Raw genomic sequence first — 6,169 nt, 5'->3', positions numbered from 1 at the left:
TTTATTTTTTTAAAGATATACTAAAATGAATATCTCTAAGAGAAAATGTCTTCCTTGGGACATGAAGGGGTAATATATGGGAGAACAGAACCATATGTACTCTGTGACCTCTGTGGACATTTGCCTGAATTCTCACCTGGGAGCAAATGGAGCAATGGGGTTAAGGTCATTGGGGGATGTTTGGATTTTGTGGTACATGTGGCTGTGTTGCTGGGGTTAGAGAGTGTGGATGAGAAAGTAATTATAACATGATGGCCAAAAACGGAATGATCAAGATTAATGAGGCTTTAGCTGGATCCATTCTGCCATGGTTCCCTCAGGCCCTCAACAATCATAGCAATCATATCTGATACTTAGGAATACATAGAGATTGATTAAACAATATACCACACAGAACTGACTTGTTAAATACCACCCCTCCCTTGCCCTCTGACTCCAGTATTATTCCCTAGAGTAGTACAGGGAGGAAAGATCTAACTATTGGGAGGAATCCCTAACATTTTTCCAGGATAGAATTCTGGCTAGTCTAAAAAGGGTCCTTCTTCTAAGCTTTTTAGGAAGCTAGACACAGCAACTTTATTAGTATTGGTGATGTTTCCAGGAGTTGCACGGTTGAATGCAGGAGGAGTTCCACCAATTGCCCCAATTCCTTCCATTGTAGTAGCTTGACCAAAGCGTTCAGTTGGTGGAGTCAATCTCAAGGTTCCATCTGGCATCATAGTGGCAGGTCCTGGAGGAGCTGGGGTACCAGCTGGCACAGGAGCAGGGGGCATGGAGCCTCTGTTGTTTATGCCCATGGCACCTCCCATAGCCATCTAACCCATCCATATCTCCTGCTCTCTTGCATCAGGGAAGGTTCCCTTGAATCCTTCCTGCTGTTGCCCCATCATTTCTTCCTACTGCCACCACATCTCTTCTTCACAGCATCAGTGCTCCTCCTCCTGTCTGAGCTCCAGTTGCTTTCATTTTTGCACCTTTTGGTTGTACAGCTCTTCCACTCTCCAAAGTTCTTCTTGGTGCCTCATCAAATCCTGCCTCATTAGCATGACCTGGTGCTCATGGCGATCAGCCTCCATCTCCATCTCCAGTTTCTCTTGAGCCTCCTTGATGTTGCAGTCCACTTGGTCCTGCTGCTGCTTCTCCATCTCAATGAGTGCCTTCCAGCACATGGCATACTCATACTCAAAGGACCCAGGCTGTGCAAATCTGGGTGACTGCTCTCGCTCCTTGTGAAATTGCTGGTTCTTTATAACCAGCTTCTCTGGAAGCCCTTCATCATCTAACTGGTCTGTGGGTTGGAGGAGTCCAACCTGGTGGGGCCCCAGGATCTCTTTTGAGCCTTTGACCTTTGAGCATAGCTTTGGTTGGTTCAGCTCATTGGCAAGGCTGCTGCTGTACGCTACCTGACCTAGGAACAAAGCTTGGGTCAATTTAGCATGTTGTCAAGGCCGCTTACTATATGCTCTGGAGACTGTGGTAGCCTTGCTGGGAAGCGACCCCCCTCTGACTCCCTAATATACTACTATAAAAAAATTACATAGCTCTCTTGAGTATGCGATAAGATTTCAAAAAAATCCCCCAACCACTCCCCTTGGCCCTGATCACCTACTGTCAATTACAATGCTTTATCTCTGTAGTCACAATAGAGGGTGTACTGAAGTTCTATCTAGGCAGAAATAATCTTGACCTTTCGAAGACCCTTCAAGATACATTTAGCATAAGCTTAAAGATAATATTTTCTTTACATAAAATAAGATTAGGCCAAAACTGGCCAAGGACACCCCCACCCTCACCAAGTGAAATAAATATATTAGGATTCCTTAAATTAAGTTTTAGATCCCTATAAAACTATATAAGTATCATTTTTTATTGAGATCCATAAGAACTAATATCTATACTTGAGATTTTCTTTCCTCAGCATCGTGCTCAGTAATCACAAGATGGCTGCTGCTGCATCAGCTAATAATTATCTCTGCTTGCTGGAGCTGCTTTCCCGAAAGTGCATTCCATGAAGACCCACCTACTGCAATAGACTCACCCTTAATTCAACCCTGAATAGAATCTATGATCCCTATTGAACTGATAATTACAATACATAGTCCCTCACCCATTTACTTGCGTGTATCACATTTTCAATATAAAGGCACGATCATTCCCGGCAGTTGTCACTCTTCAGAGAGCAATATCTGGGAGTGTCTGACTGAGGATGTGCATAAAAATGCACCAAGGCCTTAGTCTTCCTTTCCTGCACTGCCTTTGATGAGTAAACCCACCCCTGCTGAGGCTGGACCCTGGCAGTGGGCTCCACAGTAACAGACCAAGGATATGTGATTAGCAGAAAAGAACCTTCACTGCAGCTGTCCAGAGCTTTTCGAGCAGCTGGCTTTCCTGAGAACTCAACAATGCCTTTTCCCAAGGGCCTTCCTCAATCATCCACAATGACTACAGCCCTTTCCACCTGGCCGAACACAGAAAAGGCTTCTTCCAACAGTTTGTTGGACATGTACTGAGGAAGGTTTCAGACTGTAAGGGATGCACTATGGTAGGCAAAGTGCACACACAGCTGCTTTCCACAGAGTAGTAGCATATTATCCTATTCTACTTTGGCAATCTTTGCCATGGTTTGCGTTTCCAAGCGGATAAAGTCAAAGCCTTTGTCCTTATGAATGAAGCCTTCACCTGCCTTCCCATATTTCTCAAATAGTTTCCTCATTTCCTCTTCAGTGATATCAGGAGGAAGATTGCCCACAAAGAGACTGCTATGTTGTGGGAAGGTCTTCTCTCCTGGTTTCCTAAAATTCTTCAGGTCAGTAGTCAAGCCTTCATTTTGGCTGCTGGTCTGTTGCCCATTTGCAGGTAATGGTGGTGGCAGTGGCTGTTGCTGTTACTGCTGATGGTGCTGCTGGTGGTGATGCTGATGATGCTTCCTTGGAGTATGGTTGTGTTTCTCCAAAGTAAAGGTTTTATTGCTCTGCATTTTTGTACCTTCAACTTTGATTGAAGACAGCAAAGTGCCTCCTGATCCTCTCTAACCTCGACTTCCTCTACCGACTCTTCTCTCCTCAGAATAACGGCGATGCTAAACAGAGATAATATTAACCCTTCTTTTCCTATTTGAACGCCTTTTATTTTATTCTCTAGTCTGGTAACATTGGCTAAGACTTCTAGTACTATATTGAATAGAAGTGGAGAGAGTGATCAGCCTTGTCTTGTATCAGTTTTTAGTGGAAAAGCTTTCAGCATTTCCCAATTTAGTATAATTTTAACTATAAATTTTCCATAGATGGATTTTTATTATATCTAGAAACAATCCGTGTGTGCTGTTTCTTAAAAATGAATTAATTAATTAACATTCATTCACTGAGCATCATCACAGCATATAAAATGTGATTTCCCATCCAGAATATACTGCATAATGGCTTAATCATACAAGTTATTATTGATAATTTTCCATTTCTATTTTCATATATATTTTCCCCTTTTTCTCACCCTCTGCCACTTCCCACCCTCCTCCCACACTCTCTCAGATGTCTACAGTTGTTTTCCAATCCTTTTTGTACTCACATTTTATTGATTTACAAAATTTCTCAAATAATCTAACTACTTTCAATTGCAAATTAAGCTAGTATATACATATCTGTGAATTCATGTATGACTTTAGGTGTGAAACCCTGAGTACAATGAATATACTATAAGGTAGCACCTAGCTGATACTATATAGCTTACTATTGTCATTAAATAGGCATTTTTAACTATGTCTTTTTAAATTTCAAGGAAAGCAATTTTAGATTTAATTTTAAAAAAGCAATGCTAAGGAACTTTACTTAAAACTAAACCCCAGGAAACAGGTTAAGATTCTGTTTAAATAGTAGGTACATGAACCTATCAGCAGTTCAAGACAGGACAAAAATCCTTAAAACTGAAAAACAAAGTCTAGAAGAATATCAGCAATGTTTTAGTCAAAATAATAAAATTATACTTTACCAGTTCAATCTCATGTACTTAATCTATCTTATGTTGTTGTCCAATCTTCCCAGTTAAATTCTGGGATATAATATTCAACTCCAGATTTGGCCCTATGATTAAATTGGCCATTTTCTTAGTTTTTGAACTCTTATTTTTCTGTGTCTGCATTTAATTTTCCTGGTATAGCACTCATTTGAGAACTTCTTGAAGAAAAATTCTTTCAGTTTTTGTTTATCTGAGAATGTTCTTGCATTTTCTTCTCATATGAAGGATAATCTTGCCAGGTACTGTATTCTTGGTTGAAATTGCTTTTCCCTTAACACTTTAAATATAGTTTCCCATTCTTTCCTCACTCATATTGTTTCCAATAAGAGGTTTGCTGTTAATCTGATGAGATATCTTTTGTAGGTAACTTGACATTTCTGTCTTGCCAGTCTATCTTGTCTTTGGTCAGTCTGGCTATAATGTGTCTTGGAGAAGATCTTCTTTGGTTGATGCTATTTGGAGTCCTTTGTATTTCTTGGGACTGGATCTTTGAATGCCTCTCTAGGTTTGAAAAGTTTTCCTCCAAAATTTCATGTAATAGATTATCAAAATTTTTATGACTCTTTTCATTTTCTGGGATACCAATTATCCAGATGTTTAGACATTTGATGGTATCTAGTATTTTTTGTATATTATTCTCATTTTGGAGGGCAATTTTCTCAGTCTTTGTGGTAGATTTTTATAGGCCAGTTATAATACAGGAAGTAAAAACCTCCCTTGAAAGTATTAAAAGTGAACTAGATCATACAGAAAATCAAATCTCAGATGTAGAAGATAGAATTGCTGGCCTAGAAAAATCCACCACGAAGACTTCTATGCTGATTAATCATGAAGGAATGTTGTATTCTGTCAAATGCTTTGACTCCATTGATTGAAATGATCATATGTTTTTTAAATTTTTTTACATTAATATGATGTATTACATTTATATTATTGTATATGTTGAACCAACCTTGAATCCCTGGAGTAAAGCCTACCTGGTCATGATGAATAATCTTTTTATATGATGTCAGATACAATTTGCAAGTATCTTGTTGAGTATTTTTGCATGTACATTCACCAGAGATATACGTCTGTAGTTTTCCTTTCTTGTTGTATCTTTATCAGTTTTGGGAATGAGGGTTATAGAGGCTTTATAGAATGAATTTGAGAGGGTTTCTTCCTTTTGGATTTAGAAATAGTTTCAGTAAAACGGGAGTTACCTCTTCTTTAATAATTTTGTAGAAATCAGAAATGAAGCCATCAGAACCTGGACTTTTCTTTGATGGTAGGTTATTGGTGTATAGTTGTTCATAGTATCCTGTAATGATGTTTTGTATTTCTAGTATGTTTGTTTTAATATTGCCTGTTTCATTGCAAATTTGAGTTATCTGGTTCCTTTCTCTCTTTTTCTTAATTAGTATAGATATTATGTATTAATCCTTTATCTTTTTTTTTTTTGGAAGAGTGAAGGAGTCCAACCTGTTGGGGCCCCAGGATCTGTTTTGAGCCTTTGACCTTTGAGCACAGCCTTGGTCGGCTCAGCATGTTGGCAAGACCGCTGCTGTATGCCCCCCAACCTAGGAGCAAAGCTTGGGTCGATTCAGCATGTTGTAAAGGCTGCTTGCTGTATACTCCAGAAACTGTAGTAGCCTTGCTGGGAAGTGACCTCCCCTCTGACTCCCTGACTTACTACTATAAAAGGATTACATAGTTCTCTCATACATCTTTATAGTAAGATTTCCCAAAAGTTTCCCAATGGCTCTCCTTTACCCTGACCACCTACTGTTAATTACAACGCTTCATCCCTGTGATCACAATGGAGGGTGTGCTGAAGTTCTTCTTGACCTTTGGAAGCCCCTTCAAGACACATTTAATATAAATAACCTTTTCACATACAGTAGGACTAGGCCAAAACTGGCCCAGGACACTCTCACCCCATGGTAACTAATGTTCTAAAAAAATACATAACAGTGGTGCTATAGGGACACAAGTAAACCCACAACACCATAAACCCATTTTAAAGTTTTTCATTAACTTGTTAGTCATTTTACTTTTGACTTAAGAAAAACTGGTACTGATAGATGGAGAAGCTGTTCAAAGTATCCCCTTATTCTCACCAAGTGAACAGTGGGCTCATCCCTTTAAAATAGATATATTAAGATTCCTTTAATTAAAT

The 6,169-nt window shown here is 39.1% G+C and overlaps 1 pseudogene; it reads right to left on the bottom strand.

The window, feature by feature from the left end:
• Window positions 1–521: 521 nt before the first annotated feature.
• Window positions 522–2,977, bottom strand: LOC102499525 (non-POU domain-containing octamer-binding protein pseudogene; annotated as a pseudogene).
• Between the last annotated feature and the right edge of the window lie 3,192 nt (window positions 2,978–6,169).

This window comes from Tupaia chinensis, unplaced genomic scaffold, assembly GCF_000334495.1.
Source record: "Tupaia chinensis unplaced genomic scaffold, TupChi_1.0 Scaffold000580_1, whole genome shotgun sequence".
NCBI lineage: Eukaryota > Metazoa > Chordata > Mammalia > Scandentia > Tupaiidae > Tupaia > Tupaia belangeri.
Note: the sequence above shows the minus strand (reverse complement) of the source record. Positions and strands in the feature narration are given on the sequence as shown.